Source organism: Varroa jacobsoni, unplaced genomic scaffold (assembly GCF_002532875.2).
Source record: "Varroa jacobsoni isolate VJ856 unplaced genomic scaffold, vjacob_1.0 scaffold_585, whole genome shotgun sequence".
In the NCBI taxonomy this organism is placed as follows: Eukaryota; Metazoa; Arthropoda; class Arachnida; order Mesostigmata; family Varroidae; genus Varroa; species Varroa jacobsoni.
This window is the reverse complement of record NW_019213487.1, coordinates 254,076-279,805: the sequence shown is the minus strand read 5'-3', so window position 1 is coordinate 279,805 and position 25,730 is coordinate 254,076. Positions and strand designations below refer to the sequence as shown.

Below are 25,730 nucleotides of genomic sequence, written 5' to 3'. Positions count from 1 at the left end.
TATATAGATTAATTAGCTTATTATAATTATTAAGCTGCACATTAGCGCTTAACAACTACAGCGGCAAAAAACAACGTATATAATTACTCCCTACAAAAGTTTTATCAGTAGTGGATTAAACAGAAGAGCATCTCTTGTCATACTCGACGAATTCATTATACTTTCTGTCGTACCTCGCTTTTTTTGCTTTGCTCATACCTATGATTAGCCAATACCCTACTACCGATAAAGTCGAGCACCAAAAACAGGTTGCCCTTCTTCGTAAAAGCAATTCTATCTGATATTATAAGCAATTTGACTGTAACTTAGACGGTATCCTCTATATAAATACGATGTATGTTATATCAATCTACTGTAATGTAATGTAATGTAATGTAAGGAGAAGATACCCGGGCATTCTCGCAGTACCTCACAAAATTGACCACGTTTCCCTCGCTAACTTCATCGCTCCCCGTTGCACTTTTGCAATTACTAGTTACATATTGTCGCACCCCAGTTGAACATTGTAGCCCAACCCACTTAATTACAAAAAAAGCACTCATTAATTAGCCTTGAACCTATGTATTATAATAAAATAGAACGAGAACGACAAGGTTCTCTTCGAAACCAAAAGTTGTCTTCTCGATTCAATAGATAAAAGAATACAGAACAGGCTTTTTCATAAAAATGGCAAAAGTACAATACTTATCCTCTTTTTTTTTTGTCCTAAGAAACACAATGTTCTATTTTGCACGATGTACGTGTTAACAAAATAACAAAAAAAAAAAAACACCAAACGATAAAGGTTTTTATTTAATTATATATTCTATATCGACAAAGTTGTTCGTCGTGATTTGAAAGGGTTTTCAGCTTTTACGTGCGCGCATAGGCACGCCAGAATAACGCCTTGACTTCAGATAATGCTAGCCTCAATTATAAAGAGGTCTAGTGTGTTACCATTATTATCAAAACTCTAATAGGCCGCAGCCAGTCCTCATGATTAGTGTTATCTTCTGTTGTGTTATGGAAAACATGCATTAGCAGAGCTCGCTTGCTTGCTTAGTGCCCTACGTCGGTGAAATTTCGTTCCCCAAAAAAAGCCACTAGTGGGGAAAATAATGCATGAAGAAACGTATCGTATCTTACCTTCTTGTTTGTTCGTCGCGTTTAAAGAAGAATAAACCCTGCAACGGGGGCAATCCATCGAAGAGAAACCGTCAAGTGCTGATTGTTGCGCCGTTTGATTATGTGTGTGTGTATGTTCATTCAGACGAGGGTTTGCCCAGTTAGTCAGTCAAACTGAGTCATGCTGCGGCGTTTTTGAAATGACTCTCGATAACCATATTGGGACCAAGATCCTCTGGCTAGCCAGGTAGCGCGAGCCATCTGCTGCCATCAAGTTAGGGGGCAAAATGGCGCAATTGCTACTGCTACGATTGTACAGGTGAATCCTCGTCGATTCCTTATCGGCAGCTTTTCACATTGTCCTTTCTTGTATTTCCACCTTTTTATGCCATCCCCGGCAAAGGGCAATGCTATATTTGCTCCTTTAGCAACCCTGCTAGGTAGCTATTTTCGGTGGATCGGGATGTCAGGACCAAGGCAAGGCAGTTGACGGCCAAATCATTGGCATAAAAGACGAGAGTAGTCAACAACCACTAAAAAAACAGACGAAAACGCCTTTTCATTTTTCGGAAGCCTACCGTTTCCATAAGCAACAGTAGCAGCAGCGACAATACGGGCACCTTCATCGTTATCAACATCAATTTCCTTATGATCATTTTCGTTATTAAGAATAAGCACTTTTCCTGCAGCGCTCCGAAACGCTAGCGACATTCGATGTACTTCGGTGTAAATGGCCCGTACCTTTCCCATTTGGATTTTTCTCTCTGACAACTCTCTAGCTGAGCTTATTGGTTTTAAAATGATACCGCTAACGTAGTGAATTTAATTAAAGGTTTGTTGAAAGGGGTTTACATTGGTGCCAGTTGATGGTGGTCCTAGTGGTCGCCTAGTAGACCTAGTGGCCGCCTGTGCGTAATAATGGGTAATGTGGAGGCAAAAAAAAATTCAATCTTCGAACAGTATTCTCTGTCTGCTGATGAGGAATTGTATTGAAATTACAATGAAAACATTATACGCAAGGACACACATTATACTACTTGACTTTTATTATTATTATCGTTGTCATTCCCTATGTCATAATAACGGTACTGTGTATGTATTCTTTTCGTAATGTAAAGTTGGTAGAACTGAATCAGCTTTTCATTAAATACCAACAACAGTTGATTACATGACAATGGAGCAAGTAGCATCACTCCAAGAAGCGGGGATACTTGGACGAACGAGCCAGGCGGAAAGCCGAAGCGATATTATAATATTTTGTAGAAAATGGGCTTTCTACGACGTCAGTGATGAAAATTTACCAAAAATGAGACAAACTCTTGCCAGTGTCGCCTAATTAGATGATCGTTGTTTTCACCTAAGTGCATAGACAAGTCACGATATGAGAAGATCTTGAAGTCTCTCACTTTCGCCTTCACAATCGATTATCGTTCTTCCACAGTGCAGCAGCACACTATGAAATACGTACCTTTTAGAAGGTACTAGACAAGAGCTCTGTAGATCTAGGCAATAGCGTTGTCTCAAAGGACGGCATAAGAAAAGACATAAGTGAAGAGCTCGCGTGGTCTTCTCAGCCCAAAAGAGCAAAACACACAAGCAACGCGGCCGTACCCGCGACCAACTAGATCACTACTACGCATTGTCACTATCAAATATCCCAGATTTTTTGAAGGAAAAAAATCTACGAGCCGCCTTTCTACTTCACCATCCTTTCAGATTTGGCCAGAGACAAAAGTTACTTCACAGTGAAGGTACTCGGCCAAATCGGTGGCGGTTTCATACATTACGCGGTAATCCCTGCTATAACTACGGATCTTGTACCACTGTTTTCTTGTATTTGTCAGTGTCAGGTTCTTGGCGTATTGCAAATCCTTTTTCGCAAACTTTACACGAAAACACGAGGATCCGCTATAATTTTACTACCATTCGTTGTTACTCTGCCATTTGGAAGCGATGACATTGCTCAAATGTGCAGCGGAAGTAGCCATGCAACGATCAAGACAATGAAGACTTTTCTCGTTGTCGATGGTGATGATATCTTGATTCTGTTTTTGTTTTGTCGCTGTCGTACACGTGCTATTGTACGTATTCGTTGCAACAACGGGATTGCTTTACGTTACGTTTTTTGATGAGCAGTAGCGACTTCTGCAACAGTGCCAACCATCAGCCAGAAGTCTCAAAAATAGCATCAATACGCAACGATTTTTCTATCGTTCTATTTAGCTGTTACTACGGGCATAGTTCCCAGTGATTTTTTCAAATCCACACTTTACCCACAGAACGCCGTCGAGTAACAAAGCGAATAGGTTTTTTTAGTCGGCTGGGCTTGCGAAACGCCCGAGCTACAGCCGTTTGCCTGTCAGTATTTTGTCTAGTAGTAAGCTAATTGTACCAATGGTGAGTTCACATAGGCGCTTTTCTCCACACTTCAGACGACACGTTTCCATGATTTACACAGCATCATTTTGTTGGGCAGTTTCCATTGACGTTAATGTATCAGCGCTGAAAACAGATCTTCAAAGCCCATATGTGACAGTATAGAAAAAGGATTTCAGGAACATTTATAGCTGAAATATATCCTGCCGTTTTTACCCTTGAAAATACGCAATTATTTAGTTCACCAGTTAATCTTTCAGCAAAATAAGAACAAAGGAAACCTTGACACGTTGTTGGCAAGGGATATCTTTTATCGAGTATTTTGTCTGTTCCAAGTTTGCTGGTAAATAATAGGTAACCATTGATAAACTATTTAGTTATCATCTTCTCAATACTCCGCTCGAATCACTAAGGGGCAACCGGTGTGCATCGTATAATTTCATTCATGATTGTCTGCAATAGTAACAATTCCATAATAAAAAACGGAGGCATATATACCGAATTAGTTATCAAAGGTACGATTAGGGTGCTAAGATTTTTATCTGCTGGTTGTTTCAGTAGATCGAATGCCTGCGCCTTTATCGAGTAGACGACGGATAGACTGTACATCGCTTGTAATGGACTTTATGCACACCGGCAGAAGCTTCATTTTCGCCTCCCGCTGCTTCTCGGTTTGGTTCGTAAAAGTTGTTTGCTGAACTGATCTCAATAATGATGTCTGATTTTCTCATTGCAGAGCCGGTTAGCAAGGAACGGTCCAACGCGAAATGTTGTCCGTCACTGACGATTCTACCCAAACCGTGCATCGAGTCGTCAAATGAGTTTATCACTGTCACATATTTAGCATAATTGAAGGGAAGGTTGAGATGGATCTGAGGGCGAAAGCAAAAGCAATTGAATGGATCTATAAAAAGTACGGGCGATTCATTGTCAATCACGGTCCTGTACGGAAAAACATTTTGGCCCATAAAAATATCTGTTGTGGGTCCGGGTGCTCACGCATCGCTATAACGGGCTGTTTTTTCTAGAAGGTATTTGCTATAGTAATATCGTCTATATACATAAACACCTTGAACAGACAATTATCGTACGAGTCTGGGAAGGTAAAACATCATTGCTAATTTACAAACATCGATCGTACATAAACTGGTACGAGTGACAGCTGCAACTTCTGTGACCATATCTGTGTGTGATTTTTACAGGCGATGATAATGTGACATATGACAAGCTGACATCTTCCAAGCAGTCTTCACACCTCTGAAGGTAGAAAAACGTAATTTTCCAGAGGGAAATATTGTGCATTTTTGTTTTGATCTAAAATGTTCTTGCCGAAATTGCCAAGCGTTGCGGCGCAATACCTCTACCAATTGATCGGGGGCCCGCGGAAATCAGCCAGCATTTCGTTAATGTTTCAAACTTTGTGACGATGACTATGCGATTGCCACATGTCGTCCTGTTTGCTGCGTTCTGGCCAGTAAAACTTGAATTCTATTGAATTGTCCGCTTGTGACCAATTCTGGTGCGTTTATCGCTATCTTAGCTACCTTCGCGTTTCCAAGCCAATTTTCCCATAATACAAATCGTTGGCTTTTTAGCAATGTGAGCCCGGCGCGACCTTAACAACTTACGAAATAAATCAGAGTAGCCTGTTTCTTTCATAGATCTGACCCCCGCCCCCCCCCCCCCCCCCAGGTCCATGTTGTTCACCATCGTGTATGACCTTTAGCCTTTTCTACAAAATTATATACTACTAATTATATCTGTTCAACTGAGGCGCTAAGCGCGGTTCACCACGTCCAAATCGTTATGATAGGATGACAGTTTTTTTTTAAAAACACAAGTAAATCTGCATTCATTAAGGAATTTACTTTTAAACGAAAAATACACTGATTCCGATTATCACTACTGATATTAACGTAAGTGGGTGTGATTTTTGGTGCAGTTCTCAAAATTCTGATAGCTGTACCATTCTCGGCCTATCCTCAGATAGAAGCGGAAAAAGGCAACACCTTTGTGATGCGTACTTTTTCGAGTGTGCTTTTATGCTACGCCAGTAAGTTTACTGTTATTATATTATCTTACACAATCAGACATACGCTGAATGTCTGAACGCTGAATGAATGAAATGTTACCAGTGTGTGGAGTATTAGCTTAAACAAAGACAGATGAATTTAACGCAAACTGTTTTTTAAATCAGAATCACTAGCCTCTAACAAAAGATACAATGATTTTTGCGATCGTTTTTTTTCTTTTGTTTACTTCACAAATTAGATTACGGCGGAACATTCAAAGCAAAGGGAAATATTCCAATAAGCAAACAACCGAACTGCAAAAAACGTTGCGTTCAATTGTCCGTGTCGCTGGAACGCCAGTAGCAGCTATCGTAACGGCAGCACGCGCCGCTTGGTTTAAAGCAGCGCTTCAGCATAGGACAACTCTACCGACGAAGCGATGAACTAACGTACCTTTTAATGAGAGAACAGATACTTGAAGCAATTGAATAGAGTAGTACCCAGCTTCTTGGTAACCAGCATCCATGTTAATTGTCCCAAACAAACTTATTAATCAAACGGGAATGTTTTTAGCGACCGACTGGATACATGCGAAGTACATTTCGGTCATAAAATTGACCATATAACATCGACGATACGGTCATTGATGTATGCATCAGCTATCGAGGCTATGAAAAATAAGGTCTTGCAGGATTACTGTTATCCTTGCTCCATTCATAAAAATCAAATCTGCGTGATCGTCTGTTAATGGTAGTCACCTCTACCCGTGAAATACTTGTAATCACACGATCGATCGATGAGGTGATTACCAGGTTAGGCGTATTCGCTAATCCGCATGCATGGCTTGAAAAGAAACCCTTTTTATAAAGTCTTATCAAACTTGTTACGTAAGGGGATACATTGCCGTAATGAACCAAACGGAGTTACAGATGTATAAAATAGAATATCTGCCTAGAAGAGCAGAATCAATTTAGCATCTGCAAAACGTTTTCCTCGACGAAGTCTTCGAAGGAAACGGTCGTTAATTAATCATCTGGTCCTGCGTGTTTATCGTGTGAAGTATTGCGGTGAATAGCGCTGCACGAATAGGCATTTTCATAAGACGTTATGTCCTGTAGTATTTAATCATTGCGGTACTTCGATATCATTAACGAAAAGATGATTTGGGAAGTATCAGTAACCTTAGAAAAAAAAAACGGACGGCTATAGTACGTTTCCAAGTTTGCGAACGATTTTCACTTTAACTTATTTTTTACATACATATATTCTGTTGACTCAATGATGTGTACATCTCGTGACCTTTGACGATTTCTCTTAAATAGATAAATTCGTTCATTGCCCACCGATCATTTTCAAAAGCATCGAGATACAATTATTACTGTCTCAGTACATTTTCCATATACTAAAGGCTCTGAACATCGTAAGACATAACTTATTTTCGATATTCAGCTAATACCGTCATGATGCCTTACTCGAACATTAAGCTATCTGAATTGTTCGCTAAAAAGCTAGTAGCATTGGTATTGTTTTATTCCATCCGCTTTTCTTTCCTATTCATCGCAGTTTTTTCATGGGGTCGTGGTGCCATTGCAAAATGATTCGTATCGGGCCGGTGGGTGGTCTGATCCGTCCCCTAATGCTTGATGCTGCGACCGATATTTGTCTAGCGCGAAAAAAGAATACCAAGAAACAGAGAGAAGAGAAACGAAGCTTTGAGACGCGGTAAGCACAGACATGAAAAAAGACAAGTTTTTATTATGTCTGCGTTACGAATAAAAGGAAGAAGAGGCACTTTTTGAAGAATTAATTTCCGTAAGTAAAAAAAAAATACATGAAAGATAGCAAAAACCCAAAAACGATCTAGTCAAAACAGTTTAGCATGTACATGCACGCATGCAGGTCGTAGGTACACTGGGGGGCGAGCGACTCAGCCATGAAGAAACATTTTTCAGAGCATTCGGAGCGAAAACAAGGCGAAAACGATATCAACGGTATAGACCAGTCAAAAAATCACCGCAGACAACCTTAAAGCACCGAACCATTTCGCTTGGCGTATTCTCTATCCTTGAGCCTGACTCGCCCGATATATAGAACCCAACCTTCACCTCAGACAGATCTTTTGAATGTTTCAGATACTGGCACGCAAGGATATGTATAAACCTACCCTACAATACACAGCTTGAGTGGCAGGTGGAAATTTTAGATGTGTTTGGAATTAGCGTTATTAATAGGTAAGGTGGCACACAACCCGATGTGAATAGCGGCCGATAACATGGGTGACTTTCGGTCAAACAGTTCTCGGTACGGCACTCACTACAACAACGACAAAATAGGGGCGCAAAATTTTAGCGATCTGGGGTACAATAGCCGAGGGCGTATAGACCTAGAAGCATTGTTGACGTTGCTATAATCCTAACTGACGTTGATCTGTTCCGTGTGCCAATGTTCTGCTTCTCAAGGAAATCAATTGTACGCCATGTGTGCCTAGTAGAGTCTTCGGGAGTCGTAAATGCAGAACTGACCCTTCAACGATGTAAACGGTGAGGTTAACTCCCGTTAAGACAACAACATATGACCGCTGGGCAACTAAAGAAAGCTAACAGATGTAGATATACTACAAAGAGTGGGTTCTTATGGCAATGAATCTAACAATACTCCTCGATTCCTCTCACATGGCTGTGGCAAAATAATGCTCCCTACCTTTGCTGTAATGAGGTAAATATGCATGTGATCATGCAGGCTTCAATGAAAATAACCAATTATTTTACTCTTGGTAGCCACAGGTAAATGTACGTTTTTATCCATGTTATGGAACGGTACCAGTCTACATATATATATATATATCCATTAGTGTATCTTAAGCCAGAGATTTCCGATAACCTATAATACACAACTTATGGGACCTAGTAACACATTAGACAAACGTCCTCCTCGCTAGTTACACTAGCTATAGTGTGGACAATACAATCTATTTCTAACACACTGTTTTGTAAACTGCGTAAAATCATGGTAAATGTTCCTATTTGGTTCTTAGAATGTGCTCCCCGAAACTAATATATCACGCGCCACCAACAAGAACAATACAAGCTAATGCATGGTATAAATAACGTTTGTACGCGGGTCAATTGTACCGTATTAGCAGCGCAAGGCGATGTGGGGTCATCTGTATGTTACCTGTAGGTATCAGCATCGTACATAGCAGAGAACGCTTCCGATTATTCGTTTGTTATTTAGTTCAGGTCGTAGTCTGAACGAAACTATAACAGGCAAGATAATAAAATCCACGACAGGAAGAACAATAGCAACCATAAGTTTAGTTATTACTTTGTTATACGTCGGCCCAGCAATGCTATCATCAGACGTTATCAGAGCAGTTGCCATTAGAGCTCTGTGTGGGAACTAGGCTGTGCTACACGTTACTCCTCTGCAGGAGTTCGGTGGGGGTATTCACGAATGACACTTTTCGGACACCACGAAACTCGCATAGCCGAAAAAGACGTCGCAACGTCTTCTACTCCTTGATGAGAACCACAATAAGGCCACTGCATATGCATCCTTTACGTGTTAGCAGCTTTGTTTTGAGTTAGCGCGTTGTTTCCTGTATGCGAGCTCAATAAATGACAAAATGCAATGCTATTTTTTTTTAAATTTTATTCTATTCCATAGTATAATTATGGTATCTCAGGCGGGCTGACGCAACGAGCCCGAAAAGATGTCTCAAATCCTCGGAATATTCTGTTTCCTTGCCTCCCTAGATAAGATAGTCCAGTAAAACCTGATGTGTCAACGTATTTATAGTTGTAGTACGAACAGGCGAATTAGCATCGCTCACCTACATGGACTCAGCATTGGCCGTACTGTGCTACAGAAAATGGGCTATGGGAGCGACGCCTTATTGAATAACATTTTTGTCCGAATTGTAAACAAATTTTGGGCTAAACCAATAAATCAGTAAGCTATAATACCTATCTATCCATAACTTTTACACACATTCACATCTTTAGCTTTTTGGCCCTTAACTATAAAGAAAACACTAGCTTACTGTTTACTTTACGCCCGACAACAAACGCACCGTTCTCCCGGTTTGCATTATCTTCGCAGTGTCAGACGCGACAAAATGAGTCGCATGACAAACAAGATCGACAGGTACGACAACAATGACACCAGACCAAATAGTTGGGCACCATGGCAGAACCCAGTCTCAGCACAAAAAACGTACATGCGTATCGCCAACGGCAGCCAGCATCTTCTCTGGGCATTTGTACCAGCGGCAGTACAGTGCAGCCGGGCGCAAATTAATTGAGTAACCCACCAAGCGTCATGATGTAAGACGAGGAGCTCAAACTCAGATCTGCACAATTATATAGACCGCTAGTAGCACAGCGGGAGCGGCATCGTTGACGACGACCAGAGTGACAACAAAAAGCAGACGCCAATAAATAGAAGAATAGAGAGAAACAGAGCGTCTGCTGAACGCAAAAACGGTTGAAACGTGTCCTCTTCGCGGGATCTGACAGTGCATACATACTGGCTGATCGTTGATCGATGGCGAGTAACGAAGAGGCCGAGGTCATTCCCGCAAAGGGCGGTGCTGTGTCGAGCTGCGGAGCCATTGCGAGCCCTGTGATGGTGAAGGTAAGTAACCGACAAAACTAGATTTCGCGATAACGGGGCATAATAGCTAAATTGCTCCATTTTGTCGCTTTTACACACGTCGCAAACATCTTACCCGATGTACTTTAATACTGCTTCTAAAGCGCAGCCAATGTATGTACTAAAAATGGCTATTATTGGTGTTCTCTATTATACGACATAGTTTGTAACGTAAAAGTGAACGGAAGAATCTACGACATACCTTATTTGATTTTAATAATTCAGCAGTACACTGCGGCTTTTTAATGAAATAGCGATAGGATAGACGAAAAATAATTTACGCTTGAGATTGAAGAGAGGAAAACAACGCTGTTACGTTAACTTAATTATTTCAACATTTCGTTAAGTTTATTTTATGGATTTAAATGTTCGAACGTGAGTTGTGAACGAATACATATCTCAGCTTGATTTTCAAGTGGACCAGGTGACCTGCACAATCGTTCATAATATCAACATGGTAACCATAAAATAACAGACTTTCCCCGTAGAGTTTCAACCGCCTGAACGCCTACTGAAATGAGGAGCAATTTGTTGGTTCATTCAATTAGTGATCGCTGTTTAAAACGAAGTAAAGCTGCTCAAAATGCTCTATTGCACTGTAAGTCATGTTGCTTTACCGAAGCCTCTTTTTGTCCTATTTATGGAATCCCTTTCTATTTCACTACTTGTATATACAAATCGTAAGTCTTAAGTAATAAAATTGACACTGCGTCCCTTTAGACAAGGATCATATCAAATATTACAATAGAGAAAAAGCAGCGGAGAAAAACCGAATCCATTCTCGGGATAAAATACATTTTTTGCGTTGGATTTTTCAGATAAAGACGACACTGGCAAAAAAACAACGATGCAATTCTCGTTGGCTGAAATTCTCAAGCATAGTAAAGAACCGAAAAGCTCCAGCTAAAAAGTCAACATGCCTGCTACCAACGTTGCATGGCCAGAGCAAGCAACTTTTGTTAGCAAACAAGGCCAGGAGACACGAACTGATATTTAGAGGCCTAGGCATCGCCAATGGAGATAGTTAATGCAAATGACTAGGACATCATAGCCCTAATGGCGAATTAAGTCACTAGTTAGGTATACATACATCGCGGATACTTGTGTCCAGTGGTACGTCAACGAGGCTAGCAATATGTCTGAAGGTACGCTGTAGGTGGAACTTACCCAAGGAAGGTGATCAATCCCAATTTGAATGTGTTAGCATTACCCCAACTATCAATAATGCTAACTAGTCCTATATATATATATATATATCATACGTATGTACATACAGAGTGGGCTAAACGTTCCTAACGTTTGATGAACAGTAAGGCAATCGAACGCACCGTGTACACACATACGCCTGTGTAATAGTCCTTCGACTTGAAAATCCTCGATAGCTGATTTAGATACACAGAGCAGACAGACAATGTCTCTACGTCGACTACGTTAGAACTATGAGACATCTCCGTAAAGGTGATATTTGTTGCAAAGAGTTCTAAGATAGCCTGACACGTAACTTGTACTTTGATGATATACGATAAAAATTAGTGATACCTGACAGTTTTCGAATAAGTGACGACACGAAATAGTCGGCGCTACTCCGATCCCACCGTTGCTGAGATTATTATTTTAGTAAAAGTTTAGTTGGACGGCCAATGAAAGCAACCAGGTACTTCGAAAGGATCGATAGACGGAAGGGAAAATGTTGTCTGAATGCTATATGTAACATGTAGGTATAAGCCATTTTTATGATCGTGGCTGTGAGCGGCGTCAAACTGCCGCCCGGTGATAGCATTAGTCTAGCAACGCATCGTAATACAGTACTGCAATAGACAGTAGATAATATTCGATGCAGTGATCTGTCGATACTGTGACAGGACGATAGCCTACGCTCGTCACTCACTTAATTTTAACCATTTGTCGTAACTTTTGCCAACGAAGAATGTAGCACCAATTTCCCTGAGGGGATAACAATCAAATTCTACCATACAACATTTAGCATTTTGTCGCATTTACTTTCGTTTACTTCGTTCTTTTCATACGCCCGTACCGTGCAGGGGAGCGTAAGAACTAAGAATGTATCTACACTCACGAGCCGACTGAAGCTTCTGGGACATCGAGCGTAGTTGGTGACAGCTCCTCCTTCTGCATTCAAGAGACGCTTACCTGTTGTCCTTAGGACGTCCATCATTTTTGAACGTCAGCGACATATTATACAATCCGCACTGGCCTTTTCTGCAAAACGTAAACACTTCAACGGTATCGCTGTGTGGTTCCCTATGAAACAGGCGCAAAACTCAAATAGCAGATTTCAACGTTTTTGCATAGCTCGTCTTAATTCAATTTTCAGTTCCGCCGGTACAACACTATCCCTGTTACTCTTTTATCTTTCAATCTACTCGATTCGCCTAGATTGATCGATCCATATTTTGCTATCACTATTATCAGTAGCGGAATCATTATCGTGCGACAACACACGTTACGTATTCGCTGCTGAGTTCTGTGACGTTATTGCCACTGGTTGATTGCGTTATGATTGATTAGCGAATCGTGCGAACAACGCTCATCACAATCGATTTCACTTAGCTCATAGTTAGATGAGGCATAATCCGTGAACGATGAGCTGAAGGCGAGCGTCGGTGCCGATGACGACCATGACGATTTTTTACTTCCCAACACTTAACTGGTTAATAAGAAATCGACGGAAACCTGTAGACCTCGATCGATTTAGTTCTATGTGAGATATTCTAGCGTACTTGACCGGAGGCCGCAAACAGACGTACCTGGACGAAAGTACTCACTCGCAAAGTTAAGGTCCAGACTGCCATTAGCTGAGAGGTAGCCAATAGTGCTGAACTGTTCAATTCTTTCAGTTTGGCGGCGGGTTGGCTTGGACGTCGAAGAATAGACCTGGCTAAGAGGTCACTCGTTGAGTTTTGCCAGCGACATACACTATAGTGATTTATTACACCGGGGACCGCTGTTATTGTCGATAGTTTATTGTGCTTGTTATTATAACTATTCTAGGCCCGGTGTGGTGCATAGAACTAACTTGGAGATGCTATCTCGCCTGAAACACAAATCAACCAATGATTATATTTCGGGCAATAAAAGCTCGCTAGTTCGTTACATGCCACATATCTATCGACGTGTGTGTCTGAATGTTTGCTATTTCATACCGTTATTGTAGACGTTTTCTCCTCATATGATATTGATCTATATTCAATACCCTAGGATGTTACTATGGCTGTTGTTTTTATTGTTCTCTTGCTGCTGCTGCTGCTGTGTCCTTCACTGTTGCCTTTACTGGCCAAAGGACACCTTGCCGTCGTTTGTAAACCCGCTGATGACAACAAATCATGAAGCAACATCCAATAAAGCGGTTCGTGATAACGTTTATAGTGACTTCTCATCAGTCAGTGTTGTGGACCGTCACATACTTTTTGTCTCTATAAGATCTATTATCGATGACATTTTCTATGGATTTGATTATTTCGTTCCTTTGGTTCGCCCAGTTTCTTCGGTGTCATAGGAAATTAACAGAAAGAAATATATACGTATATGTTAATAACAATTCATTTGTGTATAGCGAAAGTAAGAAAATTGAATCCGACACTCAATAATAGAAGTTAAATTCGGTTCAGACAGAAGAGCCATCTCGTATATGTTGTAACGCCACCAGTTCATCGAACCCGGGCTGATAAGACTAGATTAGAGCGATGTGTGTGTGAAGCAAAAAATTTTTTGTATATACATATCCCTATGACGACGATCTATTACCGACAACACAATTGTCTCTCCAATTTGACTGCTCGTAAATAAACATATTCGCTATCGACTGTTTCGCATTATACTTATCTAGATAATAGGCGGAATAAACCCAGAATTGGATTATTCTCGTTATTAGTATTACTATTATTGTTATTATTATGAATGTCGAGGTTTAGATCAGTTCGAATTCGAGCCCCTGTAAATAGATTTGCGATATCTATGTTTTTCCAATAAGTTGGCTATAAGGCTAACATGGACACCAAAAACCGGAGCAACGGCAAAGGTATAGAAGCGTCAACGCCTGGTCGTCTCTCGGAAGCAAGATTTCTTGCCGGTCTGCAACACAAACATTCGATAGCTGACTGACTCTTGCCAGAAAGTCAAATATTATTCACTTCGTTCGTACTCTAGAACAAACCTAGGACCCTACGACGCCCACAATCGGATATAGGGGAGGGCAAGTTCAAGGACTAAGCTAAATAAAGGCGGAGGATAGTATTATGGGTCGAGGATGTCTCATGATCACTTGGTGGAAATGGGCACAGAAAAACAGCTCGCGTAAAGCTGTTCCTCTAGCCGTTCCCTTCGATGAAAGAAGAAAAATTGCCCATTTATCGTCACTACACTCATCAGCATCATCGTCTTCCTTATCATGCTCGCCTATTGAATCAAAGCCTACAACAAACGTAAACTGCTTGGAGGGTGCTGTTCGAAGTGGCACTGAAGATTCTAAACTTCAATAAAACAGATGCGAATGAGCAACACGAACAAACGCAATGGAATACAGCGGACGAAACGCACAGCGTACTTATTCGATCTTATAGAATCGGCTAAATTGTGTCAGCGAACAATCGCGGCTCAAAAAAAGATCAGAAACCCAACGATGGACAGGGCATAGCAATAAATCGAACAAGCAAATGCTAGTGAATCAGCTGAGTGTAAGGATGCCGCCAGAAATGACTGAATAGATAGAAATCGAATTATACGCACACAATACAGCGGAGCTGTGTCAAAGGAATGAAGACGATTATGATGAGGTTAGGTGCTGGCTTCAGTTACGACCACAAACGATTTAACCAAAACATGGATATCATACTAATTCTAATAGAGAAGGCCCTATGCTGATTATGGTGGAAACAGATCATCAGAAGATTCACTTAGAATACTTTCATGGTATTTAGGGCCCTTCGGCGTGCTCTCTGAACCACAAAATTGAGAGCCAGTCGAGAGCACATCAGATCAAATTGCATTGCAGCTTGTTGAAGTTGTGCTGATTCGTGATAACTTCTTCTAACGTTTAAATAAATCTCGGTTACTTGTTTCTTTATTGATTTTACACATTAGCTGAACGGCGACACGGGCCAAGTTGCCGCAAGCTGCAACTTTCCACTCTACATGATGCCGTAAAGGTTCATCGTCTGCAATCGGCGTGAAATTCACTTAGTTTAAGTAGATAGAAAAGTTCCTGATGTCCACTTAAAACTTCTGTTTGGCGCATTTTTTTCGCGAATTAAAGTTAGGTTTACCTCCTGAGCATCAGACACTATACCAGATCTTATTATCGCCAACGAGCAGTTAATTGACATAAAAATGAGGCACGCAAAAGCTGAACTGGCTGAACCTCCGATCGGGCGCGCTCGAATCCCCCTAATAAATTTGTTCATCACCTGGTACTGCCATACTTGCTTTTTACATCTGGCCTTCATTTTCCTGTAGAATCATATTAGCGCCTCTATTATCCAACTGACTTATTACCCTACTTGCAGATTGTACACACATGCCTGTTCGTTATATCCTCTGTACTGACACCTTATGATAAATGCAAGCATGAGCGACGGTAGTTATTATTATTAAATATAATATTATGTAGGACCCAGCACGCTATTTGTCCGAGCTGTTGACTACTACATACACGTGATCGTGTACGTGTGTACAGTTCGAAAGTGAGTCTGCGTACTTGACCGACGGATCATCAGGACTGACTTCGTTGGTGTGGATAGGTCGGCTAGAGGCTAGTTGATGAACGTTATAATAACGTCTTATAGGACACCTCAAAAAGGAGCTGGCAAAGCCGAACTATAGGCATAGCGGCTGGAACGAATACGCGGCTGGATTTACCGCCAGCAATAACCGCGGGGCGAATTGCAGATACGGTGACGTCTCTTAGTCGAGTTAGGGCGTATGAGTGTGAAGCGTTGACGTGTCAAGGGAGGGGGCATGACAGAAGAGTTGGATCGTTACGTCGTTTACGCAGATAAATAGTGATGTAAACAACAAATTACAAATAAGACGATTGAGAAATTATGCAATAGCAACAAAGGCATATCCAGCGCAAGTTCATCACTATATCTAAGAAACAAAAGAGGGCTCGTGAGGAACAAAAACGCTACCTGTTTGGGTGCCTCTACAGCTTGTGCCGTCAGTGTCGATGGAGTTATTCGTTTCGTAAGGACAAGCAGTAGGTGGCAGTAGGTCGCCTCCGCCGTTTCTTATCGCTATTTTATCCGTCCTGGGGCGCTGTAAGCATGTTGAGTACGAAACCCTCGCCGAGGTTCAAGTAGGCATTATATGAGTGTTGGCCACCAGTGGTGCGGCGCTGAATCATTTTAGATCTTAAACAAAGAAAAAATTGACTCTTTGAATGTGATATAACCGTCAGCCTTTCATACGATTCTTTTTTCCGATGTGTACTTCCTATCCGGGGCTGGAACGCAATCGTATTGATGGTATTGTGTTAACGTTGTGATGATACAATAACAAGTTCGCGCAGCATTGCCGTTGACTCAACTTCTTTCTGTTCCACCTTGCGTGCTTGCGTTTGTCGCTATTTGTCCCGTTTTTCGTTCCGAACTGAGACAGTATCTTATGCAATGATGACCGCAGCAGAGACGAAAATTCGCTCTGCGCGTAGCTTGTTTGGTTTTTAAGCATGGAAAAAAAAACAGAGAGTCCTATCTGTGCATGTGGGGTACGTGCGGAAACAATCACTGGCCTGTGGGCACACTGGTCTTCCATGATCTATTATCGTTTTGTGCGAAGCGTATTCTGTTTTCGCATAGAATCAAAATGCTGCGAGCTTTCTATTGTCATTGACGCCACCATTCTAGCCCAAGTGTTTCATGGTTATGTTTTACATACATAACACACGCCATTTTTCCAACTGAGTATCCGTCTTCATGAAATCCTGTAGTCGCGAGTCAGTTTTCTGCGAGCGTTCTCGGAACCACGACTGACGAAAATGCGCGCTTCAGCTAGAGTTGCTATGGTAAGGTTATTAGAAAGATAAAATCAAAGTGTACACACGGAAAGAAACAGACAAACAAATAAGGAGGAAAAAAATGTCACAGATAATTATATGTGAACAGTATTAAGAAACCAGCATGCGAAATCTAACCTTAAAAAATGCCTTTATTAGCTTAGTTAGGATGGAATAAAGAAAATTTCACGATCTCCTATTCGATTCGCTGACCCCCTGACAGCCCCATCATGCGTCAAATACTTTATACTGCTATAATATGTTATAATTTTCTGATCCAGTGTAGTATTTTATGGCCAGTTACTTCTAAGATGGCTACGATTGCCGAGCACGGTGCTTTCTAGGCAGACGAATGGAAAAAGCAATCCAAATTAGCGTAATGTTTGTTGTTACTGCGACCAGTTATTGCAGGCAGATATTGGATGGAAGCGATTTAACTGACAGGTAAAACTTTTGCATCTTCGCAGACTCATTTGATACAATTTTCTCTGTACACTCAAATCAAGAAGGAACAACAACAGAAGCAGCGATAGCCAGATGTCGTCGCGTTAACATTTTGTGGGGTTTTACATAGAAGCCACTCAAAAGATCTCAAGACCTAGCCGTACAGCAGACGCTGACGCCAGATGGATCTGAGGTGCGCTGAAAGGGAGTGAAGTAATGATTATGAAGATGGTGCTTAGCGCTCGCAGCTCTCGCCCTATGCAACAATTTTCAAGTTGTCTACCCCGCTGTCCAACTAGAAAGAACCTTAGCTCGCTCAAGACCGTGCGCTTAGCGGAGCGACCGTATTGATACTTCTATAACCCATATGCCTGAATAAGCCAGAGAATTAGTTGTCTTTAAGAGAAAACGTACTTATCGGTCTGTCTGCGGCTATTTGCTGATTTTAGTCAATGAGCAGAGCCAAGGCTGCGGCCGGTTTCACCGGGTCCACGGAGGTTTCGTGGCAGAACTTAGACCTGAGCTTAGCATTTCATTGGTCGTGTGTGTTTGTTGTAGATCGGTAGCTTCAGTGCTATAATAGGGCAGAGTCGGTCGACTTGCCCGAGAGAATCACTCGTGTGTATGCTCGTAACAAGTTGCTTTTGGTGGTTTAAATCTTCCTGGCCATTCATCGGGTCGTTGCCCGTCTGATCGAGGGAACTCTTTAATGGTTACGGCCGCATCGACCGCGACTCGCACCTGTTGGCGCGTCATCACGGACACATCCGCTGCTTTGCTCGCAACCTCCGTGCTTATGGTCGTCATGAATCACTCCATGACTGTTGCCATATCTGTTCTTAGCGCTACCGTCCTCGGTGTTTTTTGCGTTTTTTTCATTTCCTTGTTGTTTCCCACATAGTACCTCTTATTAGTCACTTAGCCAATACACGGTCCAAACTAGAGTCGAGTACCTGATCATCGGATGCGGTACACGAGTACATAGAGTACGCCTGACAAAAAGCGTGATATTAGATTTGCAACTCTAGAAGAGGAAGAAATATACATTTTCAGAAGAGAAAATATACTTTAACAAGTGTTCCACGCACTAGAACTAGCAGAATAAGCTAGACGATCAGGCATTCAAAAGAGACGCCGGTTTCATCAGCTCGAAGGCCATTTTGATGAACAACGTTGATCATACTCATAAAGAAAGATCATGTTTTCCCGTCAATGCCTGGTCTGTTTTCTTATTCAAATACATATAATGGTACCAGATGGTAGTGGTAAGCATTTCATGCAGGATTTTATGTTAATTAGGTATTATACTATTTCGGATTGAACGCAAGTAGACTAAATTAAACAGCCCGTTAAACAATTGAAAATAAAGATGAAATGCAACATCATAGCTATCAGTTAGAGCAAGTATAACGGTAAGCAGCAGGACCAAGCATAAATGTCCTAGTAAAATTATAAAGATTTTTATCTTACAGCCACAGCTATTAGTGATCGGCAGTTGTGTACACAATCATCAGAACGGAACCTGATCATGAATATGCTCAGACAAAAAACATCGCGAAAATTATAAAAAAAAAGCTACATGTCAGGGGCTGTAATAGCTTGCAGCTGACCTATAATATCAATATATGCTGAGAAGAATAACTACTGCTACACGTAACGAGATGCAACGTCGCTGCAGTTTAATTGGATGGCTAAATGGCAAAAGAACTTCAAGTTACCGACGGCTTTTGACCGCTGGAACAACATAGCGTTCAATAGACAAATAATTCCATAACAATTTGCAATCAGGTAACGAGTGAGGGACCCAAAGTCAGGCCAAGCCATTAAAAGGCCAGCTATTTGTTCGCTTTTATTTATTGGCATTTTAAACCCGATCAGAATATCATTTCGAAGCTAGTGCGATAGACACAATATTTTCATCGTTATCGAGAGGGTTCGCTGGGTCTCATAATGTAAATGGGCTTTATGTGCAACACGAAACCACGTATAGCTTAATGTTGATCATCCTAGACGATTCATGCTAACTCGAGCTGACATTATGAGATGTTCAATCTATTGTCAATGCAACAATAGTGTTAAATAGAAAAAAAAAATGATCGTACGTGCTATCAGCTATCCTGCTCTGTTACAATATACTGAAACCGATTTCATCATATTGTATGAAGAACACTATCGACAAGTTAATGGTAATACCTTACGGTGTCAACCAGCTGTTTGCTTTGCATACCGTAGACTATATATATCTATGATGTTTAATTCAAATGACGTAAATATGTCTCCAATAGAAAATTTGTTGATGTTGAGATAGTAAGCCGATAGTCTTGTGAGGTACCAAGACGGAACCGAGTGACATCTGGATATCCATAAATAGCGATGGGCGTCTTCGGATTTCACGCCTGACACCCTATATGGTTTCCAACTGGTTCTGTTGATTCGCACACGATTTCTGAGTAAGTTTCCTTATTAGTTTCCGTGAAGGGATAAGAAATGCGTGCTTTTGTATGTACTTGTTGTCGATTCTGCCGCATCGTCAATCACTGCCGCTTTATCAATGAAATGCCGTGAGTAGAACTCTGCTTGTTCTATCACGACCATATCGCTAGATAGATCAAGGGCTTAAGTTTTACGTTGGGAACTTTCTCTAAACGTTATTAACACGTTCGACGGCAGCCACCGTTCCACTGAATAGTACTTTCAAGTTTTACAGTTAACACTACCGTTAGGTGAGACTCGGCCACCTGCGCTCCCCCCATAACGAGAATGTTGGACTTACTCTCCAGTACCTCACGCACACCTCACATGTGCTCCTAAGGTTCGTAAATAGACACGTTACACTATCACGGGAACCTTTTTCTTCGTTCGAATTTCAACACTATCTACGTTCTGTCGCGAAGGAAGTTTCTGCAGAACTTTGCAGGATTCGATCCGATAAATCACCCGATTACTTGTCTTCGAAGCTGTGCAACAATTGCACTATGCTTTGCCTTTCATTCGTAGTACTGCAACGGTACTAATAAATAAATGTTTCTAGTTTTACGTCTGATTCTGCAATTAAGCGTTATTACTGGATAATGCCACGGTGTGATTACTGCTATGATTTCTAATACTGCTTAATGCTTCATTTTCCCCTAGTGGGTACTACACTCATTGGTGGCTCCCAAATCGTTCGTCGGGTTACTCCGCAAAGGCTGTACACTATTATTATCACAGCATGGTCAGCTGTTGCTGTCCGTTCCTACGACCTTATTCATATAGTAATATTCTATTGTATAATCATCGTCGAAAGCTGCTTTCCAAATTTGACTCAGTCAACTAAAATACCGCGACGCCAGAATCAAGTAACTTAAAAAGAAGAACCGTCAGCTCGATTCTCACTACGTTCATTATCATCATCGTGAGGAACATCGTCTTTATAGTTATCATAACGACGTTCGCTACATCTCGGTCAATGTAAGATAAATCCTCTTGTCGCGGTCGTGGACCGAGGACTACTCGGAGGCCGAACGGCAAACCGCGCACAGCCTGACACATGGCAGAGATAACAGAAGCGGCGCGGAAAAACGCGGTAGGAGATCTTGCAAATAAACATAGCGTCAATAAAAAGCAACCAACATGACACGGGCAGTACCATACGAAGAAACACGAAAAATATTATGTAGTATCTTCACTTTCTTGGCACAACGTTGAGTAATTTTGTCTACTTTTTGTCACCATGTATGCGTCAGCTCCTGTCAGTGTTTCTGCGTTTGTCTTCCTGAGAACAACGACGGCGATAACAACCGACCTCCTCATATGTCACTTCTCCCCATACCCTTTTCAAATCACGTTTAAATAATGTATGATTACCTCGCCCACTGGAGCGAAGTGTAAGGAGCTCCGGCGTTTAATTGCTTCCTGAAGTATTAGTGACTAACAAGTCCTCATTTTATTTATCGTTTTGCTTGGCCCTCCGTATGAATCGTTTCCACGATAAGATAAATACTAAAGGGGAAATTCAAAGTTACCAAGAATTCCCGTACTTGTGGCGTACTTTATTACTGACATAAATGATGAGCTTCTAAAGTAATTATTGGTTTCAGACAAATGAAGTTTAGTCAGAAATAGACCACAGTTTACAAGCCAAACACGACGACTGTCAGACGAGTAATATTTTCAGTACTTTTTTCTTTTCAGAAAAAAATCACAAAAAGTAGCTGTAACGATAATAAGGTTTATCTGAACATCGTAGTAAAATTATAATGGTGAGATTTCAAGTTTAGTATGAGTTTGCCCTTTAAAAAGTGAACTATATGTAATAACCCTCTGATATGCCCCTGCCGTACAAGAGACTTATCACACTGGTCGGTGGAATCGGTTTGTCTAAAACGCTGATCTAAGAGAGCAAAAGCAACGCTTATCTTTTTCCTGAAGACAATGAGACGTAGTTGTAAGCCTTGGCTAGTGGCTGCTGACATAAGCTTTCTCGTTCACATGAAGGCCTTACTCACCTTAATAGCCAATAGAATAACAATAGTGATCACATAAACGGCCTAATAGAGTTCATACACTCAGGTTGATTATGACACCGGTTTCGCCTCATTGCAGCAGTAGAAATTTGCTGTGTCCTAATTTCGACACATTCGTAAGATTAGCTATTCAACATACATAGTGAGGCAACCTGCTAGCCCCACACAAACGTCAGGTGCGTCAGTTAGCCCAGGGGTCAACATTAGTAAAAAAAGCAGAAATGGGCAGATACTACCATGAGGAAAAGTACACTAGAAAACTACAGAACAAACTGGATCAAGTAGGGTACAATTTGTAACTGTTACAGCGTTATCACAAAATCTATCAATCGCTAGGCTCTAATCGACCATACCAGCATCATTATTTTTCGCGTGAAAACCAAAAATTTTTTCAATTTTTTTTACCTAGAAAAACACACGTATGCTTATGTAATTCGACTGACGAGCGCGCACTTCGTTAAATGCCATGCACGAAGCCATGCGCATTTATCAATCCACAGCTGCTTAATAAGGAAATTGTACGGATGTATGTTACTCACTGAATGATCCATTGGAGACACCTAAGCTCGGCGGAGTTTCTGCGTGACACAGTAAAAACCCTAATTCTTTAGCTTGATTTTTAAGCATGTAATAATCGAGATAAACCACCATATTGCGGCTTTCGCGATTTCCCAGTCAAGTAACATCTTCTGACCGTCAACATACCCCTCCAGTTGGCAACCGGTCGATGGTGGCATAGCTATCTAGATCCTGGCCATTTACAAAAATAAAAAAAAGACACACAAATATACATTGGCACCGGACATGGGGTTGCCAAGCAGTTTGTTGAGAGATACGGTTGGATGATTGTCTATTCTCCCGGTTGTTTATCTTGGCTTCTAAGTTCTAAAGGACAAATCTAGCAAGACTGTGAGAGGGGGTACCTTGATTGCCGATTTGATGTGGGATAGTTGATCTCTACCAGCACAAAGCTCTCTTCGTATGGATGTAAAACGACAATAAACTTACATCGGTAATAAGGAGCTCTACGTAGAAATTCATTATTTTGTCGACGCTTCGCCGCTATCCGGATACATGGCAAGATCCTCGAAAAATTAGTCGTTACTCGTACCGAAGCTCAGCAGCCTAGAGCTTCTTTGAGCCGCGAGCGCCCCAAGAACGAATCAACTCCTATCTTGTGTGGGTGTCGCAATCCAGCAGAGTGAGAATCACCAAACTATAAAATTATACAAATCGACTATTATTCTAGCAGTGTGATTTGCACGCTTGACGGTGTCACGCTCCGCCAGCGCTGAATCTACTGCTTCTGCTGGACGGCAATCAGCACGACAACAAGCCTGTCGAGTTCGCCGTTGAGAGTTTGAAGTCATGACCAGGAGTAGCTCGCTTTAGTAGAGAATGAAGCGGAGAACTTTGATAACGCGCCTAATAGTCCCAAAGACGATTTACCTCTCGGTCCACAGCGTCTGCTGTGGTAGTACGAGTCGCCGCTTTACCGTGTTACGTTTTGCTGTGCGACCGATGTTACAACTACAACTGTTGCTATTAGTGGGCAACTCAGGGGGCCCCGTCTCGTCGTAGTGAAGTCGCCGGCTTGCCTGACCGCCTGTTTGTCGGCGACTTGGTTCAAATGCACCCGTCGGGACCAAACCCCTTCCCACTTAGTTATGCTGTCGCTAACGAAGCCATCATTACTGGTTCGTCCGCACAGCTGTAACACAGACGGCTGCCTTACCTCTCGCGGCGACGCTGTCGACTTGGATCTCGTCGTTTTCATCATGCTGAGCGATACTGTTGGTAGCGAATTTTGCCGAAAGTTGAACGCGACTGATGACTGTGCAGAGTAAACGCAGGCGGGAGCAGTGATGCGTCGCTTTCGTTCTGGGACGGAGCACAAGGTGAGCAGATGAAGAGTACGAAGCACAGAGATTTATGCGTCGTGACACAAACACAGCAGTTGCACGATGCAGCAGAGTTAAGCGGACACGTTTAGGTGTCTTAGAACGAGAGGGCTAAACGAACCAGGCTAGGCGAATAGGTAAGGTAGGTAAACGTTGAAGCAGGGAATTTTCATAAGTAAACGAAATCCTTTGACACAGCCAATCCTTTCCTGGAAATGCTGTACAATTGCGTACACGAAAAAGCTGCACGTGGTAATGTTTAAAAGAAAGGTCACTTTTCCAAATCGTAGTACCAGAAACGAGCTACGTTTAACCGTTGGGGAACTTAATTCCAAATTGTTCATATATAGACATATAAAAATTAAGTAAGATAAATTCTAATATGTTCTGTACTTACGGCAATACAACTTTTATAATCAAATAGCTTCAAGTGACTGTGATTAATGTATTCAAGTAATATCCATAACATTTAGGTTTTTAGATAGATATATCATCTTGTACCTGTACTATAATTGTCATCAGTTTCAATGAAAACGATTTGAAAGCCAGCACGTGATTAATATCGAATATATGAAGCTTCAGGCCAGTATTTATTTCATGCCATATATCACACAAGAGGAGATAGCTTTTTCCCTTGTTTTTTTTTATTTCTTTCACGTTTCCTAGACACGTTCGCATTTAAATAAAAAGTGTAAAAAAATCAGAAGTGACAGTTACTACCTCAAAATTAATTGCATAGAGCGCTTTTGAAATATAGGTGAACAGAAGTTGTATCGTGCAGCATTCGTATTATTAATACATACAATAGGGCCCTTACATTTCCATATTCTCCGAAGTTCCACGGAGAAGCATTCGCTTTCGGTATAATAAGCTAGAAACGAACTTTCAACTTTGGAGAAGTTATCGATCTGCATCGCTCGACAGATTCACCTTGGCTCACGATGCCCCTCATCAGAATATCAATGTGTAGTTGTTATCCTATAAGGGGGCTATAAGCAAAGCATATAGCCAGAAGTTCTTGATGTGGTACAACGTTATACTATAGTTAATGTTGCCCAAGCCTCTAACGCCTCGATTGCTCTTTTAATCATCAAAATACTGGTAAAGATGATGTACTTATGAAACAGTGAAGTCTGATAAAGAGAGGTAAACTTATTCTAACATAAAAGAAAAAGCTAAGTTGCATTTGCTCGTAGGTTCTCTCCAGTTATCGATCAATCACTCTGCTCGGTATTATTCGGCCGTTTAATAATTGTTACAGTCCTTAACAGCTTACGACAATCGTCATAACCGTCAAGTTTTTTTCAGAAGAATTATTATTGTATTTAGTTTAATATAAATAATAACGCACTATACAGTCTCATTTATGGCATTCGTGCATTTCCATCCATGCAGGTCTTAAAAGCAGAAGGTTTGATAGTAGCGCCTTGTATGTGATCGCGTGGGCGGGTTTGCGCAAACCCGAATTTGGGCTTGAGTATTGCTACTATTATCCTCTGTCCCTTCCCCTGTTTCACCCTCTATTCCTTTTTGTCCTTATTGTTCTAAAAAAAAGTAACCGAAGACGACGCTGTGCAACAGATTCGCTGTCCAGAAAGGAAGATTCGAATAAATCTCCCTGCTGAAATGGAAAGCGTCATCACGGCTACTTAATTATAAAGCAACGATATTGGTAGCCACAGCCAAAAGTGAGGCCACGGCTTAAACACTGAGAGCCTGATCG

The 25,730-nt window shown here is 41.4% G+C and overlaps 1 protein-coding gene and 1 long non-coding RNA gene across 3 annotated transcripts in view; one reads left to right on the top strand and one right to left on the bottom strand.

The window, feature by feature from the left end:
- LOC111261683 (uncharacterized) overlaps positions 1 to 25,730 on the bottom strand; it is a 55,237-nt gene that overhangs the window by 21,553 nt on the left and 7,954 nt on the right. The window lies entirely within an intron of this gene.
- Positions 9,974 to 13,969, top strand: LOC147753297 (uncharacterized). Of its 2 annotated transcripts, none has more exons than XR_015311630.1 (3): positions 9,974 to 10,127; positions 10,964 to 11,290; positions 13,447 to 13,969. It is a non-coding gene; the product is annotated as an uncharacterized LOC147753297 (long non-coding RNA). The 2 variants fall into 2 exon arrangements; XR_015311629.1 differs by having other exon boundaries at positions 12,188 to 13,969.